The sequence below is a fragment of the Balaenoptera physalus genome (genome assembly GCF_965194825.1).
Source record: "Balaenoptera physalus genome assembly, chromosome: 1".
NCBI classification, from domain to species: domain Eukaryota; kingdom Metazoa; phylum Chordata; class Mammalia; order Artiodactyla; family Balaenopteridae; genus Balaenoptera; species Balaenoptera physalus.
This window is the reverse complement of record NC_138882.1, coordinates 121,917,290-121,940,671: the sequence shown is the minus strand read 5'-3', so window position 1 is coordinate 121,940,671 and position 23,382 is coordinate 121,917,290. Positions and strand designations below refer to the sequence as shown.

At 43.4% G+C, this 23,382-nt stretch overlaps 1 protein-coding gene across 5 annotated transcripts in view; it reads right to left on the bottom strand.

Moving 5' to 3' along the window:
- LPAR3 (lysophosphatidic acid receptor 3) overlaps positions 1-21,070 on the bottom strand; it is a 93,132-nt gene extending 72,062 nt beyond the window's left edge. For 3 of the 5 annotated variants that reach the window (XR_014260907.1, XR_014260908.1, XR_014260909.1), the window contains exon 1: positions 20,904-21,070. The gene's annotated coding sequence lies outside the window, so the exon portion shown is untranslated. Of the gene's footprint in view, positions 1-20,256; positions 20,695-20,903 lie in introns of those variants that run through there. The other 2 variants (XM_082450960.1, XM_082450961.1) reach the window with 2 other exon arrangements.
- Positions 21,071-23,382: the final 2,312 nt, after the last annotated feature.

Genomic DNA, 23,382 nt, shown 5'->3' with positions numbered 1-23,382 from the left:
TTTGGTAGTGTATATATGCCCATGCCACTCTCTCACTTTGTCCCAGCTTACCCTTCCCCCTCCCCGTGTCCTTAAGTCCATTCTCTAGTAGGTCTGCGTCTTTATTCCCGTCCTGCCCCTAGGTTCTTCATGACCTTTTTTTTTTTTTTTTAGATTCCATATATATGTGTTAGCATATGGTATTTGTTTTTCTCTTTCTGACTTACTTCACTCTGTATGACAGACTCTAGGTCCATCCACCTCACTACAAATAACTCAATTTCGTTCCTTTTCATGGATGAGTAATTTTCCATTGTATATATGTGCCACATCTTCTTTATCCATTCATCTGTTGATGGACACTTAGGTTGCTTCCATGTCCTGGCTATTGTAAATAGAGCTGCAATGAATATTGTAGTACATGACTCTTTGAATTATGGTTTTCTCAGGGTATATGCCCAGTAGTGGGATTGCTGGGTCATATGGTAGTTCTATTTTTAGGTTTTTAAGGAACGTCCATACTGTTCTCCATAGTGGCTGTATCAATTTACATTCCCACCAACAGTGCAAGAGGGTTCCCTTTTCTCCACACCCTCTCCAGCATTTATTGTTTGTAGATTTTTTGATGATGGCCATTCTGACCGGTGTGAGATGATATCTCATTGTAGTTTTGATTTGCATTTCTCTAATGATTAATGATGTTGAGCATTCTTTCATGTGTTTGTTGGCAATCTGTATATCTTCTTTGGAGAAATGTCGATTTAGGTCTTCTGCTCATTTTTGGATTGGGTTGTTTGTTTTTTTGGTATTGAGCTGCATGAGCTGCTTGTAAGTTCTGGAGATTAATCCTTTGTCAGTTGCTTCATTTGCAAATATTTTCTCCCATTCTGAGGGTTGTCTTTTCGTCTTGTTTATGGATCCTAATTTCCTTTTAAAGGGGTCTTAACATTTATTTTGGTTCATAAATTTGGTTGAATTTGTAAATAGATGATGCCCTAAAACCTCAATGATTCTTACTTCAAAAATCTTCAAGTTCAACTTTCCCCCATCAAAACCAAAATGGCATGTTCTTCGACATATTTTAGCAAAATTCGTCCTGAGAATGAGAAGCAGTTTTGTCTTACAAAGTTGAAAACCACAAGAAAACCATGATTAACTGGAACTCCCACCACACAGTTCCCTACCTCTGAGCCTCGAATTCTACTTTTGGGAGAAATAGACAATGATAATATAAAAAGTTCATATAGGGAATTGATGAAAAAGATTCCACAGGATGGAATATTAAACAGCCATTGAAAACCATGTTTACTATGAAGTTGTAGTAATATGAGGAAAAGCATATGCCATTATTTTAATGATAAATATATATGTATGTATACATATACAGATATTTATGTATACATACATATATAACATACATATAAACACACACAAATGTGCTTGTGTTTGTATGTCTTAACTATTTTTAAAAGATATAGAAAGAAAATAAGGAAAAAAACTCAAAGTGTAAATAGTTAATTAAGAATGGTAGAATTGCGGGTCATTTTTTAAAAACTCTTTCCAGTTTTTTCTATGTTCCACATTTTCTGTAATAAATAAATAAATAGACTTTTAAATGCTAGTCTACAAATTCTGTCTTAGGAGCACACATTCTACTTAATCTACCTTTCTTTGACAACTACGACAATGAAAAATCAAAATTAATGCTCAAAGGAAAAGCCTCAAGGATTCACTTATGTTCGTTATTACTACTCTTACCAGCACAGCGCACTTTAGCATTTTCCACTATTAATGAAAATAAAATGGTTTTCTACTTAAAACTTCATGTAACCACAAAACCTTATATGCTGACAACTGACCAAATCAAGACGTCACTTTCCCCAACTCTCTTATAAAACATTTCCTAACACAATTGCCCCAGAGCCCCAAATATGAATAACTAGAAGTTTCTGAATTAGTACTTTTGATTTTTTTTCTCTGCCATATGTTATCAAGCTTGTTGACAGTCCCCAGTACAGTACGTATTAACTACAGATCACCATATTCTCCTAGCTGGAAATTACCAAAAACTTTAGTGAGCTTATAACAAATTATCGACATAGTGTCTCGACCTCTCTCAAACCTTAAAGTATGATTCTATTATCTAAGCCTAAACATTCCCTCCACAGAGATACCCCTCTCTGACCAATCGAAAGTAACGCCCAGGTCTCGCTATCAGAGAGCCTTGTTTTCTCTACCAGTTGTGACGTATTTTGTGTGTGTGTGTTTGCCTTTATTATTCACCCCCCACTGCTAGACCATTTCGCTCCAGGAGAGCAGGGAGCTTGCCTTTTATGCTCATGTCTATAGCATCAGTATGTGTGGAAGGAAAAAAATGAATCTGCACCGGACACTATCTCTTCCCCCACTAAAATGAAGAGGTTCAGTTAAATGCCTTTGATGACTTACACATCACCCACTAAATATGCCAATTAGAGAACTTCACTAAGTAACTATGTGTTCTTGGGTTAGTTACTTAATATCTTGACTTCATTATTACTATTTTTAATTGCTAATATTTGAGTGATTACTTTGTGCCTGGTGTTGGACTAAGCATTTTATGTAGGTCATCTCATTTAATCCTCCCCTCAGTGATGTAGATACTACTAGCATATCCATCTTGCAGGTGAGGAAACTGAAGCAACCTCGCCTAAGGTTGCACAACTAGTAAGTGGAAGATCCCAGCTTCTCTTCAGGCAGCTATGCTCCCAGGCTTGTGTGCTTCTCTACAACACTACAGTTTCCCTCCACAGATAAATGAAACACCAGACAGAACAAGAACTATAGTCATACTTAACAACAACCATGGGATTACCAAAATAGACTGATCCCACCAAATCACGTTCAAAGACTGTCTTGCACTATAAAAAAAGTTGGGCATTCTAAATACACTTTGGGTTTTTTATTTTGTTTTAAATGCCCTGAGAAGTACAGAAAAGGCATTTTTTTCTGAAAATATGTTTTCAAATTTTACAGTAAGCAGGGCACACAATACAATTTCAAGAGTAACGTTGCTAAACTTTAATTCTGCCAAATCCCAAGCTGTTTTATTTTCTTTTTCTTTTTTTTTTTATACTTAAGGTTTAGAGGGTTTGAATAGTTCTGACCCAGAAACAAAAGATGTTAAACTTTAGAGGTATTACCACAACTTCAAACTTCAGTAATTTAAGACTTCATAAAATGATGGTTTAGAAAGTCTATATGTGGAATCCAAATGAAAACTTCAGGAGCAAAGCTTTCATTTAGACTCTCCCAAACTCGATTCTCTGAAAAACTGTCCAGTCAGCCCATAATGTGGAAACAATTATGAAAATTAAGACATGTGAAAACCACTCAAGCAGCTTATTTCGAGCTACATCTTACGAGACAAGTTACTGCTGGCCTTTTAGTTGACTTTAAATAACACTTTCTTTTTCCCCTTAGGACGAAACAGGGTGCATCGAAACAAGATCATTTGGTGCTGTGCACATTTTCTTTTCCTGTGGTCTACAAATGTAGAACTATCCTCCCCTCTCTGGAAACTCCAGCCAGATGGGAGTTGGAGATTAGGTTAGTTGGTACGCTAACGGCCAGAAAAGAGACCACTCCTTCTAAGCAATCACGTTTGCTCACTGAATTCTTTTAATAATTCATGTTAATGGCAAAATTAGGACAGCATGGGAGATTTAAATCCACATATGATCCTTGAGGTTCATTCTAGCCATTAGTTTCAAGGCCCTTAAACTGCTGCTCCTCCCAGAAGGCTCTTCCCCCAGATACCTTCAGGGCTCACTTTGCCACCTCATTCCAGCCCAAATGTCACTTCACCAGAGATTCTCTTCCCTGCCCCTTTGTAAAAACAGCACCTCACCCAAACCCCTGCCCTCACGGCACTATCGCCCTTTCCTCTGCTTTATTTTTCTTTACAGCATTTCTCACTACCTGAGACCAACTGCTTGGGGTTATGGTCTGTCCCCAGCACATGGAACAATGCCCAGCACACAGTAGGCACTCAGTAAATACTAGTTAAATGTAGAATTAAATTAAGTATCCTTGGGCACACGTGCGCCCTACCCAAACTGAGCATTATTACTTTCTTCTACTGCTGTATACTCTCTAATTTGGGTCTCAGAACTCTTTCATTTTCCTTTGTAGACTTGGCTCCAAGCCCTGCTGGCTGAGAGGTGTAAGGAGTGGTGTTTGCCACCCTTGAACAGAGGCTTTACCAGAGCAGACAAGACAGGGTGGTCTGAAGGGCAGTCCTACCGTAGATACCCCCCCACCCCCTGTCTGTATGGACATCAGAAATTATGACTTCTCTTTGAACATAACTTCCAAAGAAAGGGAGACCCAATGGCCAAGCTAGAACAATTTGAGCAATGAAATAAATCAAGTAGGATTGGACTATATAACCCAATGTATTTTAAAAAAATCTATTAGTCCATATTGTTGGAAGTAAATGACTGAGAAAAATAATAAATGAAAAAGAAGAGACATATCTCCCATGCAGAAGAATTCCAAATAAATTATGTAGATATTCCACTCTAAAGGAGGGGAACATATCTCCCACTCCGTAAGTGTGGACTGTGCATGGTGACTTCCTCCCAAAGAGGAGAGTATGAAAGGGGGAGGCTCACTTTGCAGTGGAGAAACTTGACAAACGTGACTTCGGCCAGGTGATCAAGGTTAACATCAACAGTGATAAGTCATGTTGCTAGTCTGTAACCTTGATAAAATATGTTAAGAATGGCACTTTACTCTGTAATCTTCCTTCCCAAAACCCATAACCCCAGTCTAATCTGAGAAAAACCTCAGACAAATCCCAGTTGGGAGACATTCTCATAAACCATCAAGGTCATCAAAAACAAAGAAAATCTGAGAAACTGTCACAGCTAAGAGGAACCTAAGGAGACATAACATCTGAATATAATGTGTATCTCAGATCCTGGAACAGAAAAGGAACATTATGTAGAAAGTAAGAAAATCTGAATAAAGTGGGACTTCAGTTAATAATGATGAATCCATATCAGTTCATTAACTGTAAAAAATGTACCATATTCCTGTAAGATGTTAATAATAGGAGGGGAAACCATGTGTAGGAGTGGGAGTATAACATGGGAACTCTCTATTCTATCTGCTCAATTTTTCTGTAAATATAAAACGGTCTTATAAATAAATAAATATTAAAAATAGATTTTAAAAAGAGAGAGGGGAGAGGATGTTATCAACTCTACTATACCACAGTAATTTCAAAATAAATAAAGCCTGCAGGTTTCATAAGCAGTTATTTTACTCTTTGCTGTGGTAAAATAACACAAAGGAGTAGCCACCTATTGGAGATTCAACTTAAACAGATATTATCTATGACAGAGTATTGAGATCCTCGATACTCTTGGGTAAAGCTAATATGTTTACTTTAGGGGTACCTGTTAAGTGTAGCACTTTTACAAATCTGCTACCCTATCTTAATACACTAGACCATTTCTCTTAAGAAAGCTGAACTCAACTTTGTTAAAGTTTCATTACTCTGTTTCTTAGGAACGAATGGTAAACTCACGCACATAAAATTGTTCTGTGACCCCCTGCTCTCCACAGAGCAACAAGGTCCCACGGCACACCGAGTGCTTCAACTGGTAGTAAAGTTCCCAAGACAGCAGCCACAGAGGAGAAGCAGGCAAACGCCCAGTGCGCTTGGGAAATGAGAAACTTCCATGCCTCAAGTCATCTTAAGCTCAGTGACACACACGGGCAACTGCAGCCAGAGCTCAGCAGGATAAACAGGTTATTGTGCCAGCGCACGTTTCTGAGTCCTGTAGGCAGGGAGGACCGCCTGTTGCATGTCAGCTGTTTCAACCACTGCTTTCTCTCTCTCCATCGAGTGGGTGGATTTACAAGAGGCCATGGTATATACAAACAGCTGCTACCCTAGGACTTGTTTAATAAACAACTATAATCAAATGTATTGTTCCTCAGATGTCACTGATGACTGAGGAACTCTTAAACCTCTCGGTTAAACAGGAAAGCAAACTTGAAAACATACAGAACTAAACCAAATAAACGAGGTGAGACAGGGATTTTATATGATCAGCAAACTCCCTGACTCAGCTTATCCAAATGTAATGTAAATCTTTAATTGTGTTTACTTTACCAATTGTATATGATTTTAATCTCATCTAATTCATTAGGCTGGAAAGATGACAGACACATTTTGTCCTTTGACCCTCTTAAAAGTAAAGACACTAATCAAAATGTTTAAAATGAATAATATTTATATATAATATAACCCCATATGTTCTATTATATACCAAATAATCCTTAGATCATCATGTAATCACATGTTTGAAGGAGGAGAGAATGCCAAAATTTAAAGTGTGGACATTCATCCCTGAAAGAGATATTCTTCTTGTACAAAGAACTTTGTCATTCTGTGAAAATATATTTTGAGAAATTTCAAAGTTCCTACTTACAGCCAATGACTTCCCATAAGAAGAAAATTAGATTTCTTTACATTATAAAATTCACAACAGAGAAAATTTTGGTCCAAACTGTTTGTCCTAACTTAACCATGAACTGCATTCATTCCCTGGCTCACTCTCCATTTCGTGACTCAATCTCCTGCCACCAGTCCTGAGAAGGATATTCAACAGCCTCTTGTTCTAAATAATCCCCCGCTGTTCCCAGCAATAGGTGAATAGTGATCTGCAGTGACCCCTCCTTGCTTCTGGAAAGCACACCAGCTCAGGTTAGTGCCTGACTGAATTCTGAAACTCTATACAGAAAGGACAGTCATATTTTCAAAGCATGTGGCTGTAGTGGGAAATGGTTGTTTTAATGAAGGCTTCAGAGGCTCTAAAGGAGGGCACAGCTGTTTCATCACTAAAGCAAGGAACTCATAGCCATCCCCATCCTGCCCCCCTCTCCCACCCTATGCGTGTCTCGTAGTAAAACAGCACGTCTGTATGAAGGTAACCAGGTCACGGAAGTGCATATAAAAGGCATTTGAATGCTGTGCCTGATCTCATCCATTGGTCCCTCCAGCTCCCTCTCCAACCTCCTCCACTTGCTCTTTTCCCTGCGGGACTGAATCAACCGGCTTCCTTGCCCTCCAGCTCCTGCCCTGAGAGGTACAGCGAGAGATGGGGAGGAGTGCGTGGGGCAAGGCTGAGACACTGATTTCCCCTGCTCCCTCCCTGCCAGGTTGCTACGGGTTGGCTGGGTTAGTGCCTGGCAGGCAGCCTCTCCTTCGCCCTGCCCTTGGCTTCCAGGTTGAGGGGTGTTAACAGCTTCTTGCTGTTTCTAGCTCTGGGTCACTGTACCATCTCTTGGTTTCCATGAACTCTGCCCTCCCCCAGTTACCAAGTTACCATCCCCTGCTCCACATACCAAATTAACTATATCATGTTTCCTGTGGAACTCTGAGCAATACAGATATCTTCAAGTACATTATAATACAACAGTGTTATTTGTAAGGTGTTAATATGTTATAGATTTTTCTTAAATCTTTTAGTAAGATTGAGTACACATATTTCCTGGCTATAAGTGTAACAACTCTCAGAGAAGGAAAGAGGGATAAACCGTATTCCCAAAGGCATGGGCCGGTATCACAACTCTTTGGATGCCCCCTATGTCCCCTTAGAGTACCAGAACCCTAATAAATTTCGCTACACACAGTAAGTGATTCAGTCAATGAATGATTTGCCCATAGTTAGAAGCATTATATACAATAAAGATGACTGCACTGGATTCCAACAGATCCCTGCCTGTTGAAGTCTACCTCACAGATGTCCTCTAGTGTAATCAAGGACGAGTTCCAACTCTGTGTTCTTGGTCTTGTATACCATGGAAATAAATGACATGGGTTGAAGTGTTCATTGGGACCTAAGGTTAGCCAGGTTTGAATCTAGACACTGCAGAGAAAGAAGCAGTAGAGTTTTCCTTAAGGTGCTGTGAGGAGAGCGGGGCAGAGGGGGTCAGGGTAATGACAACCTGAGCCAAAGGGGGCACTGCAGCCTGATGCAAGGCCATGCAGACATCACTACAAGGACTGCCTTTTGGTGGCACCACTGATCCACCCTCCACAGTGGCATTTCCAGTGGCAGGGCCAGCGGTGGGGGATGCTGGATAAGTGCCACTCTCCCAGAAGCTCTGCAGGCTGCAACCTAGGTGGAGAGGCTATAATGGCAGATGACCTTTAGACCCTAGGGACACAAGCTAGACTTAGTCCCTGAGTAGACAAAGAAGCATGGGGGCTCAAGGCACTGGAGGGAGGGAGGTCAGGAATAAACTCATTTCTATTCCATCAACAGTCTCATCTTACTCTAACATTCCTCACCTCTACTCTTCCTAAATGAATACAAACGCACTTGGGGGAGATCGGAGGTGGTCCTTGACTCTGGAACCTGCACACATCTATATACCTGGAACTTTCAGACATGTGTATATTCATTCTCCTAAGGTGACTTTTTATTTACTAAATTCGGACTCTCTTTTAGCCACTGGAGGGGTACTCCCCTGACACTGCCCTGTAGAAGCAGCCTCTGCCTCAGTGTCAGCCTTTACCACCATACTGTGAGCTTCTGAAGGGCCACCACAGTTTCTTACTCATGTCTGTGCACCTGATGCCCAATATAGGCGCGTGGACAACGCGTGTCTGGTTCACGTGTTGGTTAGTTTTAGTTCACTGGTTGAAAGCAGAAGAGACAGAAACTTGATCACACTGTATTGAATAATACTCGGGTGATCAGGAAGTGGAAAGAAAGTATAGGCTATTCTTCCAAGAAATTTGGCTGACAAATACTTGGTAGCTCTCCTGTGGCATTCAACATATCATATTAAATATTGATTCGTCTTAACCTCACTTCCAAACCTGTTGGAAGCAGAGCTAGTATCCTTCTGTCTCCCTGTTCTCTGAAGCACAAACACAGAACCTTGCCTGTAATCAGCACATAAGAAAAATATGTTCAATTTTATTGAATAATTCAGTAACAATTCCTTTGTTTCCAGTCCTCTTTTTATTCAGTTTCACTGTGGACGCTGAGAGAGTTATTCTCTTTTTGAAACTCCCCTCCCAAGCCTCTGTGACCCTACTTTTTCCTGGTTCTTTTCCCACTGTCCTCAGTATTTCTGTCTCCTGTTCTTCCATCAGCCTTGAAGTGTACATACTCCTAGACTTGGCTCTCAGCCCCCTCTTCTTTTCCCTTTAAACTTTCTTCCACAAGAGCTATGATTGCTCAAGTTTTTTCCTCTATGTGGATGACTCCTGAACTAGCTCAAGCCCTGACACCACTCACGTCCTCTCTCCCTCATGCTAAGCTCCCAAACTGCCTTCAAGATAAACAAGAAGAAAGTCATCATAAGGGTAGCATGTATGCAGGTTGGGACATGAAACCTCCCTCAGTTCAGCTGTCGGGATAGGAATAAAGTTTGAGGTTTAAGCACCAGGTTTCAATGCAGGGGCTAAAACAATGGTGGCCTCGGGCTTCACTAGCTGTTTGTAGCATAGCATTTGCAAGCTGGCAGAGAGGTTTGGGATTGGAGAGGCTTTGTCCGGCTCACACTGGCCAGGACCTTTTGTCCGGCTCACACTGGCCAGGACCTTTTGTCCTTCCTCCTCCGGTACTTTGCTTGGGCTCAGAGTAGACTACTGGAACCCCTTTCCTGATGCCCACTGATCCTGACTACGGCAGTGGCCTAAGCCTTCAGATCTGCCCCTGCCCCAGCACTCTGAATACCACCTTGCGGATTCCAACTCCAAACCTGGGTATTTGATTTCTGGATTTCCTCCTGAGAATGGTTCTCAGCCTCTTCTCGCATGTACTTCCCCCTTGTTAACCTCACTGCACAACCAGCCTCTGACCTCCTGGTTGCGTAAAAAGGCCAGCAGGACCCCAGACTCCGTTTCCAAGAGGCCCTGTCCTGAGTGATGGGGCACTGAACTCAGAACAGTTCTTCTAGCTCATTTGCCCATGATTGTCTGCTGCCCTGCGATTTCTCTCATAAATATTTCTTTTATCATTATTTAGCTTTATGGTCTATGGCACAAAGTGCTAAACCATGTTTTCCTTTTCTTATAGAGTAAAAAACTCTATTTCCCAGCCTCCTTACAGGGAGGCCTGTGACCAACTTCTTGCCAATGGATTGTGAGCATAAATGAAGTCTGCGGCTTCCAGGTGAGCCCTGAAATAGCACGTGCGCCTCCGTGCTCTTCCTCCTTCCTGCAAGCTGGAGCACGAGCAGCCCTGTGATCCAGCCCTGAACACTCAGACCAGGGCAAAGCCCTAGAAGCACAACTCGAAGCAGTCCAGGGACAAGCTTCCATTAATGAGGAGCTAAGTACAGAAATTGTGAATAAACACCTAGAAATGTCTGCGACAATTTGACATTGCTGTGAAATACAAGTGCGTGATCAGTGGAGTATAAACCAAAAGTATTGGTCTTTGGCACACTGGCAATAAAAAAGATCCAGTCTTTATAAACAAAGGGAGTTTGAGAAACATTGCCCTGGTGGGTAGTGGAAAAACAAGATAAAAGAAGCCCTTCAAATCCAAACCACTCACCTCAGGACTGTTAACAAGAGAGAAAAATAAACTTCTGTTGTCTTCAAATCACTGTGTTTGGAGGCCTCTCTGCCTAAGAAGCCTGCAGCTCTAGGTGCAGGCACTGGAAGGAAACATCATATAAGCATGCATCGGCTGCTCCTCGCAGCTTTTAGCAAGGCATTCCCAGAAAGAGATGAGCTCAGGCAAGGATCGTTTGTAAGCAAAGGTGGAAAAGAATGGTCAGCATCCAGAAGTTGGAGGCCTTGGAAGGTTAGAAAAGTTAACTGCTTCTGCGACCCCATAGAGCAGAAAATAGTATCACTGCTCACAGCCTTTCTCAAAGGCCTCTCAATAAAACATGGCCTTGGAACAAAGTAGTCAGGCCGACAGTAAAGAGTAAGCCTGCATCCTCCTGCCCAAGTCCATGTTTCAGAGGACTTCAGGGCAGAAACCACTAAGGAGAGGAAAAGAGAGATGGGCCCAGCATAGAAGTTGGGAAAAAAGAAATGCCTAAGACCTTGGTCCAAAACAGAATTTGGATGTGGTAACTGGTGTATGGAACTGACTAGAGGCAAACAGACCAGAAGCCTATAAACTTTTTAAGGAATTATACTGCTATGGAAGCCACAGAGTGGCCCGGAGCACACACTTTCCAACACCCATTTCAGATATGGCCACAGAGGGTAACGGACAAGGAAGAACTTCCCAGGGAACAGAGTCACAGTCAGGGCCACCAGGAAGCCTCTCGCATAAAGCACAGAGGAAGGGACCAGGGCAGGGAAGTCTTCAGTCCTGCCCAGCGGGCTTTCATCATGTCTGCTGCATGTCTCCCTTTCTTCTGAATGGGAGTTTTGTTTTGTTTTGCTCTGGTTTGCTTATTTCTATTCCTCCATTGCATAATGGACGTTCGTTGGTCAGAATAAATAAAGAAATGGACATTTTAGCATGGGTATTTAAAACAGGGTTTAGAGAGTGGAAGGCCAGACCAGTGGAGTTCTGGTCACCTAAACACTTTCAAGGAGAGCATGGCAGGCTGTGACACACAGGAGGGCTGGGTAGCCGGGGGAGAGGAGCAGAAGCTTTGGCGTCAGCTGAACCTGGGTCAGATGTAGGCTCATCACTTCCAGCGATGGCTCTAACCTGGCATGCTGCCGATCTGGCCAGAGACTTGTCCTTCCTCTCTAAAAATAACTACAACATAATAACTACGACAACTATATAGGATTGTTGAAAGGTTAATTAAAGCAATGTTTATAAAGTGCGTAGCAAGATGCTTAGGACACAGGGTGTACTCAATACATGGTAGATAGTACCTCCCAAGAAAGTTAACTCAAAATTTCCCCAAAATTCAACAGAATATACAACTGGCATTCTGGAATTTTAACTGTTCATGCTCTAACACTTCAATTTAACAAGGACCAATAACAAAGGCATCCTATACTTACACTAAAATAACTGCAGTCCAGGAAAGACTCTTCTCCTGCCTGAGAGTACGGGCCTAGCGCCACAGTGACTACGCTTAAGAGACTGCCACTTCCCTCTTCTGTTGCTTGAAACAAAGCAGGGAGGCAGGAGTGTAGAACGGGGTAAGGAAGCAGAGGAGGGACAATGTGATGTGGCAGAAGAACACAGGCTTCAGGTTCTGGGTTCAAATATTAGCAGATAAGCAGGTAAGCAGAGTGGTTAAGAGCATGACCCCCAGAATGAACATCATACTCAACAGTGAAAAACTGAAAGCTTTTCCTTTAAGATCAGAAACAAGGCAAGGAGACCCACTCTGGCCACTTCTACTCAACAAAGTATCTCAAGTCCTAGCCAGACAAGACAAGGATATAAAAGGTATCTATATCGGAAAGGAAGGAGTAAAATCATGTTTGCAGATGACATGATCTTATATGTAGAAAACCCTAAAGATCCCACAAAAAAATAACTGTTAGAACTAATCGATGAATTCAGTAAGGTTGTACGATACAAAATCAACATACAAAAATCAGTTGCATTTCTATACGCTAACAACGAACAAGCTGAAAAGGAAATTAAGAAAACAATCCCATTTACAATAGCAGCATACTGAATAAAATACTTAAGAATAAACATAACCAAGGAGGCAAAAGACTTGTATACTCAAAACTACAAAACAATGATGGAAGAAATTAAAGAAGACATAAATAAATGGAAAGACATACTGTGTTCATGGATTAGAATCTAATATTGTTAAGATGTCTATACAACTCAAGGTAATTTACAGATTCAGAACAATTCCTATCAAAATCTCAGCAGCATCTTTTTTTTTTACAGAAATAGAAAAAAAATCCTAAAATTCACATGAAAACACAAAGGATTCCAAACAGCCATAACAATCTTGAGAAAGAACAAATCTAGAGGTCTCATACTTCCTGGTTTCAAAATATACTACAAAGCAATAGTAATACAAAGTTACAGTAATCAAAAAAGTATGGTTCTGACATAAAGACAGACATATAGACCAATGGAACAGAATAGAGAGCCTAGGAATCAACCCATGCATATATGATCAATTGATCTTTGGCAAAGGTGCCAAGAATACACAATGGGGCAAACACGGTCTCTTCAACAAATGGTGTTGGGGAAACTGGATATCAGAAGAGCAAAAGAGCATGGCCTCTGGAGATAACTGGCCTGAGTGTGAAGCCTTACTTACCAGCAAGTTAGTTAACCTCTCTGTGCCTTAATTCTGTCATCTGTAAAATGGGGATAACAACAGTACCTTCTTCCTAAGACTAAAGGGAGATTTAAACAAGGTGCTTAGAATAGCCTCTGACACAGAGTGCTAATTTCATTACTGTTATTATCAGTGGGGCCTGAGGATAGTTACTTGACCTCTTTGAGCCTCAATTTCCTCTGTTACAAAAGGGAGAAAAGATCTAACTTGTCAGGTTACTGGGTTACTGGGACAAGGTGAATGAAATAGCCAATGTAAAGTTCTCAATCCACTTCCAGGTCCAGAGGAGTGATACAAGTCCAGTAAAGCAACAGGGTAAGTCTGTTCCCAATAGGTTGGGGAGGGGGATCTCAAGAGAGATTACCAGGGAGGGAAGGTCAAAGGAGGCAATCCCTCCCTCAGACAGGGTGGGTCACCGGCATTACAACCCCAAGAACTTCTCCCCTCTATCACCCTGTCCAGGGTCACTAACGGGTGTTTTTCGCTACCAGTTGAAACTATTTAGTCCCAGAGAATAAGTATAAAAGGAGTTTAGCCAGCTGGGTTGAAAACCTGATGTTTAACCTTCTAATCATATTACCATGCTTCCTCTAGACTACTCTATCTGGATCTTAGAGTAATCCATCAAAATATATTCACTAATATGCCACTGAACAGTTTTCAAAGTGAGTTCATGTCTCTTTTCCCATTTGATCCCATGGTGAAATGGGCAATGTAGCTTTCTCCATCTTACAGAGAAGAAAATTAAAACTGGGAGACACTGATTCACTTTGACCAGCTCTCATCCTTCTAGCCCAGGGCTCTTTTCACCACCCTGACCACTGGAGCGTTTTTTCAGTAGTTAATCCTCTAACCTCAAGAGAAATAAAAATGCAGATTTGTTCTCCATAATGACATTAATGCCTTTTGCAAATATTTAGTGATTCTAGAAGTAATATAATGTGGTTGTGGTAAATGTCAATAAAAATTTGTAAATGTATCTCTACTTAGAATTGTTGACAAGAGTTTATGGGAAAAATCCATAAACAAATGAAAAGGACTGAATAAAACTCTAAATACACGATAGAAAATAGCAATGATTAGTCAGTTTGCCTGCTTCAGAGAAAGCTCAGAAGAGCAAGCAACCCAGTTTACTTCTAACATGTTGAATGATATAACGTAAGAAACAGTTTCTCCTAAAGCATTTTACTTTCTCCATCAACAAACTAGAGACTACCAGTTGAACTAGGCCACAGACATCAATTATCTGACTATAGAAATTAGGCTGGAAATCAACTGAGAAAGGCTAGTAATGACCTAGTAGCAATCCATGGAAACCTTTAAAAATGTATATGCTGTTTCTATCTTTGCTTTCTTTCATTCCCATCTTCTTCTCTCTTCATCTGCCTTCTCTTTTCTTCCCTCCCCAGAACTGAGGGGTCAGCATGTGGCAGAGAATGCAGTATGATGGAGAGAGTTTGGGGGGTTGCACAGAAGCATGGGCTGTGGCTGGGGAGCCACACAGAGTAGTGAGCTGGAGGAACTGGAGGCTGATAATAAAGCTGCATAGACACATGGGCTAGCAGGCCTGGCACCAAAGATGAGCAGCAGTGGGAAGAGAGATGGACACAGAGGAGGCAGGATGGCCTTGGTGGCTGAGGGGTGGGCTACTCTGAGCAAATAAGTAAAAATATTGAAGGTAATGAGAGTCAAGTTTCTAACTGCCAGAGAAGATATGTAAAAAGATGTAAAGGGATAAGACTAGAAAGATCCTTGGGTGTTGGACTGGAATTGGAGGTATTAGTATGAACTCATGATTTTATAATATATGGCCTAATGTAGAAAATATATAAATGTGTATGTGTAAATACATATATACCTATATTTCCTAGCTCTGTCCTCTGAGACATCTAAGACACCCCAGTAAAAATGGACACAATCAACCTTCTATATCTTGGTTTCTAAATACCATTCTCTACCAAAAGGGATGACTAACCAGGTGAGGGAAAGTACAAGATGAGCCTGGGATGCCTTGGGGTGACAGAAAATTTTTAAATGTTCAATGATCATAAGGATGTCAAAAGGACAAAGGAGCCAGTTCAAAGGGACTCCCACTGGCCAAACTGAGAACAATTTGAGCATCAAAATAAATAATTATACTAAGAGATCTCAACATACTGTATACAAAAGGAATCCACAAATACTTCCTAATATAAATGAATAAATGCATGAAGGAGAAAGAAAGTTCTTCCTAATAGCAGAATGCCAACTAACAAATGTGGAAGGAGTAATGGAAATAAAGAATCACCATTTGGCAACCTTCAGAGAGGTGGCTGATTCAGGCAGAAGTCATCAGTGAATGATAAGGCTGTAGGTGGATGTTTAATGAGAAACAGGCTATTAGCATAACCTCGGAACACCTCCCCACAAATACCAATAAGTTTCAAAGGGAAAAATGGTGAATTTAAGGTGGGGAGATCTGGCAAACACCAACATAACCAGGTGATTAAGGCCAATATTCCAGTGGTGGCCAAGTTGACACTGTGTACCTTCTAATGTGATGTGCTGAGAAGAGCAGAGTACCCTGCCAAGAACATAGGACCTAAGTCTGGTTCTGAAGAAACACCTGCTAGACCCAGGTTGAGAGTCAACTACAAAATGTAAGACCTGTACAACTGCAAGGACTTTAGGAACAGGGAAAGTCTGAGGAACTATTTTACAAAAGACATGACAAATAAATTTAACATGGATCCTAGATCAGACAGGCAAAAGAGACACTTGGGGAAGTACTGATGAAATACGGATGGGCTCTGTGGACGGTAGTGTTGTACCAGTGTCAACTTCCTGGTTTGGTGGTGCAAGAATTAATTTTATGGGCCAACTTGACTGGGTTAAGGGATGCCCAGGTAGCTGGTAAATCATTATCTGGGTGTGTCCATGAGGGTGTTTCCAGAAGAGATTAGCGTTTGGATCTGTAGATTGAGTAAAGAAGATGATCCTCACCAACAGTGGCTGGGTATCATCCAATCCCCTGAGAGACTGAATAGAGCAAAAAGGCAGAAGAAGAGCAAATTTGCCTGGTTGCTTGAGCTGGGATATACATCTCCTCCTGCCCTCAGACATCAGAGCTCCTGTTCCCAGGCCTTCAGACTCAGACTGGACTACACTACCAGCTTTCCTCGTTCTTCAGCTTGCAGATGGCAAGACCGCAGGACTTCTCAGCCTCCATGATCCCATGAGCCAATTCTTATAATAAACCTTCTCTTATAAATAGCTATATATGTCCTATTGGTTCCATCTCTTTGGAGAACGCTGACTAATCCTAATGCCATTTTTATAGAAAAAAATTATACTTATTTTCTCTTTACCAGACCCATGTGACAGTTTAGTTCAGGGAAAGGGCTCCCATTTAAAGGACTGGCCTATTAAAAATCAACCAGGGCAGGAGGCAAATGATTCAGTGATGTTCTACACCTGATGCCTTGCTTTGATCTTCAATAACTAGTTACTCTCAAGGGCTCTGAGCCTTAACGTTAAATTTCTAGCTCTCCTTGGGAAGTGAATGCCTCTGACTGACTCCACTGACCACCTCTGATTTACATGGTCTGAGTCCATCTGGGGACAGCTCCAGAATTTCTGAAGAGGAGGGGTTTGGGGGCAGACTGACTGAAAGGGGGCTTGCCTTAAAGCTGCATTTGCAAAGCAAGCACACTGCTTTTATTTAGACTGCATGTTTGTTTGGAGACCCTTTGGGCAAACTAGTGGCACTTATGGGGGGGGCTAAAGTGCCCTCCGACCCACCCCCGGCACCTGCCAAGCCACACTTGATGACACCACTGAATCTGCACATGGCTGCGTCAAAACCAGGGCTAGTAGGTCCTCCAGCCTAATGTCCCAGGGAACAATAAAGACACAGGACTAGCTGATTAGTAATGAGGGGGCTGACTAACATTGTTTGGAAGGGGTGAGGCAGGCTATACTGGGCAGGCTGTTTTCCAGAGTGACACCCAGTCTGGCCTGGACTAAGGCCATATGGGTATATGAATGATTCACATCTGAGGAGGGAAGGCAAGGTCCATGGGAGCAGGGAGGGGCACAGGCAATGGAGTGCAAGGCAGTAGGCAGACAGGACAAGAGGCTAGGGGTCAGGGGCCGCAGAGGCCAGGCCAGGAGATGAAGAGGAATAAGGATGATGGCATCAGTCTGGGGAGGAAAGAGGGGGTGGGGACAATCCAGGAAGTCAGACCTTCCTCTCACTGGGCACTACTCTCCTGGCTCACGAGGCAGGTCAGGCAGAGAGCAACACAAACCTCTCAGATTGAATTAAATAATTAGCTTAATTGTTTGTGGCGGGGTGGGGGGATGCCTTGAGTCAGTTTAGTGCTTTGCAGAGTGCACCTCAGAGACTCAAGTTAGCAAGAAGGCACAGGCCAGTGAGGATGGCACAGGGCACCCCAGTTCAACGTCTGATGATCGCCAGTACCACTCTCCTCTGCCTCATTGGCTGATTAGTTAACTCTATGTTTCTGTCCACTAAGAACTGAGATGAGCAGACAGTACAGTTAATTCTAAGAGGGAATTAAAACTTCTTTGGATCTTTGCCCTGTGCCTTCAATCACACAATGTTAGGTAATCTCAGCCCTGAAATTTCTCTTCCTTTCATATTTCCCACAGAGCAGTTTCTCAACCTTTGGCAGAATTTCCTCCTTGAAATCTCATTTGCCATCAGAAGGTAGGAAAGAGGGGTGTGGAGAGACGGCAGCAATGACCACTTAGCACGTCCAACACCCACATGGAGATCTTCCCACCCCCTACAGCCTGCCTGGGGTGTCCCACATCTGGAGGCCCTGTCTCTTTATCCAACATTTATGTGGCCCTCACCAGATACAAAGCTCTTTCACATGCCTGATTTAATGGGACCCAACACAACCCATGCAGGTAGCTAGAAAAGGAATTATTATACCCATCGTGTGAATGAGAAAACTGCTTCAGAGATGATAAGTGATTTATTCAAGGTCACAAGAGCTCCCAAGAGTGGGGCTGGGATTAGAACCCAGACCCCTGTACTCCGAACTGCCTCTCTAACCCAGCACTGTGAAAGCACAAACTCTCAGGGCTTCTGCAGACAGCTCTGCACCCCTCACCTCCATCTCTCCCATCCATGGCAGAACTAAGTTCCAGGGGTCTCCTCCACATAAACACAGAGTCCAGGATTAGGGACAAAGGATCAGCAAGGCCAGACAGGAGGCAGCTCAGTACCTGCAGGAGAAATGATGGAGGGAAGAGCAAAAGGACCATGGCAAGGGAGGAGGAAAGCAAGTAAGGAAAGTGAGCAGAACATCTCTAAATCACCCAAGACTTGGGAATCTATCTTTGCACTCTCACCAGTACAATGTACACTTGCACCATGTTTATAGAAATGTCAATACTTTATCTAGGAGGAAAAGAGGGCAACCAACATATAAGGAATACTTCCTGTATATCAGAGACCCTGCTAAGTGCTTTCTCTTTTCATCTTGGGAGGTGGATATAATCTTCATTTTTACAGACAAGGAAATTAAGGCTTAGAGAGGTAAAGCAAAGCATCCAAGGTCACGAAGCCTGGCCTGGAACAAAGCCTATCTCTCTGCAAAGCCCTGCTCTTCTCTTTACACCACATTAATAATACCTTAGGCCTGGGCTCTGCCATATAGAACCTTGCAAACAGACTTAACCACTCTGCTGGGTATAATCACAGGCCACAGAGCATTTTGAACTAATGTATACTCCACGGAGAATGGTTAATGGGTAATTTGAGTTATAGTAATTCCCATTCAAGTTACAGTGATTTCCCCCTGCCGCGGCCCAAAGAAATAAGACGCTGGGCTTAGGTTATGGTGGATTTCTGCTCCAAGATGAAAAACTTGGGGGAGACGCAGCCAGCCTTGGGCATGTGTGCACCACTTTGAGAATGTGTGCCTTGATTGCTGCCTGGCTACAATGCTGTGTGCACAGTGGTTCCTCTGTGCCTGTGTGTTTTGGAAAAATGAGAGAGAATTAGCATGTAGATTTTCAACTAGGCTCTGATGGACATACATGAAAATAATCCCATATTGGAGTGTTTTCATTTCAGTCTTCATTCAGAGAAAACATATGCAGATCTGTTCTATCAAACATCTTGTAAAACAGCCAGATACCTAAAATAGATCTGATCTAACAACATAAAGAGGCTGGTAACTACTATTTACGCATTTGTCAGATTTAGAAAAGAAATGTGTTATTTCTTGTTTAATCGAAGCTACAAAGTTTTGAATTCTAAAGGCAAAAGAAAAGAAAACCTGAAAATGTGCCAAAATAATCTATTTTCCTAGTTACCTGGTAGTAACAATCAATATAAGTTACATCCAGATGATTGGATGTCCAGTCCCTACATGATACAGTCATACAGTCTCATGGCACGAGAAACAAGTCCAGAAGCTTATCTCAAGTACATAAACCTCACTGGTAGGGTTTGCTTGCTGGTCTTTTTAGAATGGCCCAGTTTGTTTAGACAAGCATGGTGTTAATAGAGCCAAGGTTGTGTGTTTCGAACTATATCACTTCTGTTCAGAAAAGAGGAAAACTCTATTCACAGGACTCAGACCACACAAAGTTGGATGCAATTCCTCACTGGAAGCAGGGTGAGCAACCACTGATAGGTAGTTCACTGGAAAACCCAACAACTCTCCTTAACAACACAAAAGTTCATGCATTAATGACATGCTGTGCAGTGCATGAAATAATAAACGATAAAGAGATCACCTGTTTGGCATTTACTTTATTCTCCGACTTACAAAAAGCAAGAAGGAACCGTGAGAAGCTAAGCTGCCCTTAACTTCTAAAGTAACGTTCCAAGGCCAGGTAATACTCAGGGCAGCAAAGAAGTGAGGAGGGAGAAGTGTACGACAATGACAGTAACGAAGTACCGGGAACACACTTCGTGGAAAATACTCAGTTTAAAAATGCTTTTGTGGGCAGTTTAAATGACGACCTTAATAAGACTAAATTGTTTCCAATACTCACAGTCACTCCTCAAAGTACTTGCTTGAGAAATTTCTAAGCCATTTTAGGTAGTCGCAACTTGTTGAAGGAAAGCAATAAAGTAACGCTGCTACAGAACAAAGCACTTTTGTCTGCCGGTGGTGAGAGGGGGACCGCGGGGACCGTCACTCTCAAAGCACAACCCCCAACAGTGTCACTAGTTAGTTCGTAATAACCATTTCCCGAATCTCTGAATGCCTTGCTTGGTTCGAGCTGTTCCCTAACACACCACCGGATAGGGAGTAACTGAAGGCTGGAAAATGTTATATCCCTAGGCTCCACGAGAGAACCTCAGTTAACCATCGACGGCTGTAAAACCGAGTTTGGAAAAGAAGCACCTGTGCAAAAGCAGAGCGGAGCCTGCGCCCCGCTCTGCGCTCCTCTGCGCCCAGCCCACCAGCCCACAGCTGGGGCGGGCGCTACGCGGATTCTGCATCCCGACTGCTTCTCCCTCCTAAAATAAAAAAATTTTTAAAAAGAAGGCGGAAAGGGCAAGATGCGCCACACACCGCCCAAAGAGGGCCGTCCCAGGTACTTGGAATGGGTCTGGGGCCCGGGCTGGACGCCAGGCAACCCCGAAAAGCCTCCCAACGCGCCCCGGCCGGCCGCCGCTCCGGGAACCCACTCACCGCTCACGCTCGCCCGCGCCGCGGAGCCCGGGAGCGGAGACCCCTGCTGCTGCCGCATGCCCTCGGGGCCGAGCGCGACAGGGAGACCGGGGGCCGGGCGCGAGCAGCCGAGGGGGACGCGGCGAGCGGGCGGGCGGCGGCGCGCCTCTTCTCCAGCGGACGCTGAGACCCGCCCGGAACCCGAGGAGAGCTTGGCAGAGCGAGGGGTGACGCCCAGGGGGCGGAGGGGCCGCGTCCCGCCCTGCTCCTCCCCGCCCCTCCCCGCCCTGCCCGACCTTTCCCACGGGAGAGCGCCCCCCACCGGCGAGGCCCGGATCGGCGCTCGGGGGCTCTTCTGCTGATGCCCTTCTGCCCGGGACTGGTCCCCAGGCGTGTGGCCGGCCTCCAGGGGGAGATGGCGCCCACTAAAGGACCGCTAGCACCCACAGGCCCTACAGGGCCGTACCTCGGAGCCCCGTATTAAATCACTGTCCTCCTGTCCCTCTCCTCACTCTCCTCACACTGCGGGGAGAGATTTGTTTGAAGTGGCTTCAGGGAAGTACAGCCCACGTGTGAGGCAAGCTCACCGCCAGGCTGACCGTTTGCTCTAAAACTCCAGCTCCAAAGCTATCTGAGGGAGCAGGCAGCCCCCAGAGGCCACAGGTGTTCACAGACATTTGGCTTGGGACCCTTCCTGGGCACCTTTTTATTGAAACAGGAAACAAAAAATATTTAAAGTTCTTGTAAGAGAAATCTGGGCCTCTTGGGGTCAATAGTCTTGGACACTTTGTTTTTCAAAGCTGAAATATGAAGCCTCCACCGACCCACCTTTGGTAAAGAAGAAAGGTGCAAAGTAAAACAATGTTTGTCGTGAAGACTTTGTTCTCTCTGAGCTCTGCAAAGCAAAAAGAGGGCACAGACGTGCAGAGAGTTGGGTTCTCCCCGTGACCTCAGGAGGGAAATATTGTGAGTCCTTCCCCCTCATTCTTTAAAACCTTGGAAAAAACTGAGAGCGTATGCGGGAGATGTCTTCCTGTAGCCCTTTGCCATTCATTCATTCGTTCATTCATCATTCAGTATTGATATTGGGTCTTTCTGTATGCCAACTAGGACCCATATCCCAGGAAACAATCTGGACGATAACCTGCCTTTTACCATCAAAGAAATTCCACTCTCTCTGAAAATAATGTTTTAATAATGTTTTATTCCTTGTGCAATGGATCTCATCCCATAGGCCATGACAGCGTGGTGTGCCTCAAACCTTCACAGGGATTGGGCTGTATTTTGATCAACATGTGCCCAAATTATTGTTGCTTCACCTGGGTGTGCAGAAAATGACTCTGTTGTCTTACAGATGAACTGCGTAGAGAGAGATACAACTTGCAAAGTTAATGCTAAAGAAAGATCATGTTTACCCGCACAAGCAAAATTCTTGCAGATGATATACATGAGAATGAGGCCAGGGGAGTGAACAGCTCAACTCAAATAGCACAGTGCTGAAGGGTAATGCAGTGAACACAAAAATTCTCAACCACCAGCACTTAGCAAATGCTTGACTCAACAGATGTGTAGTATATTGAGTGAGTAACTTGTTGTAGGCTGGACTGGGAACTGTAAGTACCACTTAGAGCCTACTTTTTGCTGGGAAATTTGTTCCAAGTTCCAAACAACTTATTAGCAAAGGCACTTTGGCAACACATTATGTTGTAACTTGAGAACTTCCTCAACTGGATTCTGTAGAGCCAAATGCGATTACCTTTAATGTATGAATCCTTAAAAAGGAAGAAAGGATAAGGAAACATGGTGAGCTGTGTTGCGAAAGGAAGAAGACATTCTAACTAGATGGTTTTCAACAAATGTGGCTCAGATCTGAGCAGAAGACAAGGAAGTGATGTAGGAAAGAGATGCAGAGGGGAGGGGGCAGAGAGAACATCCAGTTTATTGACCTACAGGCAGGAACAGGAAAAAGAAGACAAGAGGCAAAGTAAAGAGAAAGATGTGGCCCCAAATTCTGGTTTTTAGGAAGAAACTCAGGGATTATCCACCAGAACTTTCTTTAAGTCCTCATAGGGTCTACAGTGTCTCACTTCTCTACCAATTTTTTTTTTTTAATCAGTAAAACCAAATTAAAATTAACATCAAAAAATGGTGAACGGGCCTCCCTGGTGGCGCAGTGGTTGGGAGTCTGCCTGCCGGTGCGGGGGCACGGGTTCGAGCCCTGGTCTGGGAGGATCCCGCGTGCCGCGGAGCGGCTGGGCCCGTGAGCCACAATTGCTAAGCCTGCGCATCTGGAGCCTGTGCTCCGCAGCGGGGGAGGCCGCGATAGTGGGAGGCCCGCGCACCGCGGTGAGGAGTGGCCCCCGCTTGCCACGGCTGGAGGGGGCCCTCGCACAGAAGCGGAGACCCAGCACAGCCATAAATAAATAAATGAATGAAAGAAAGAAAGAAGAAAGAAAGAAAGGAAGGAAGGAAGGAAGGAAGGAAGGAAGGAAGGAAGGAA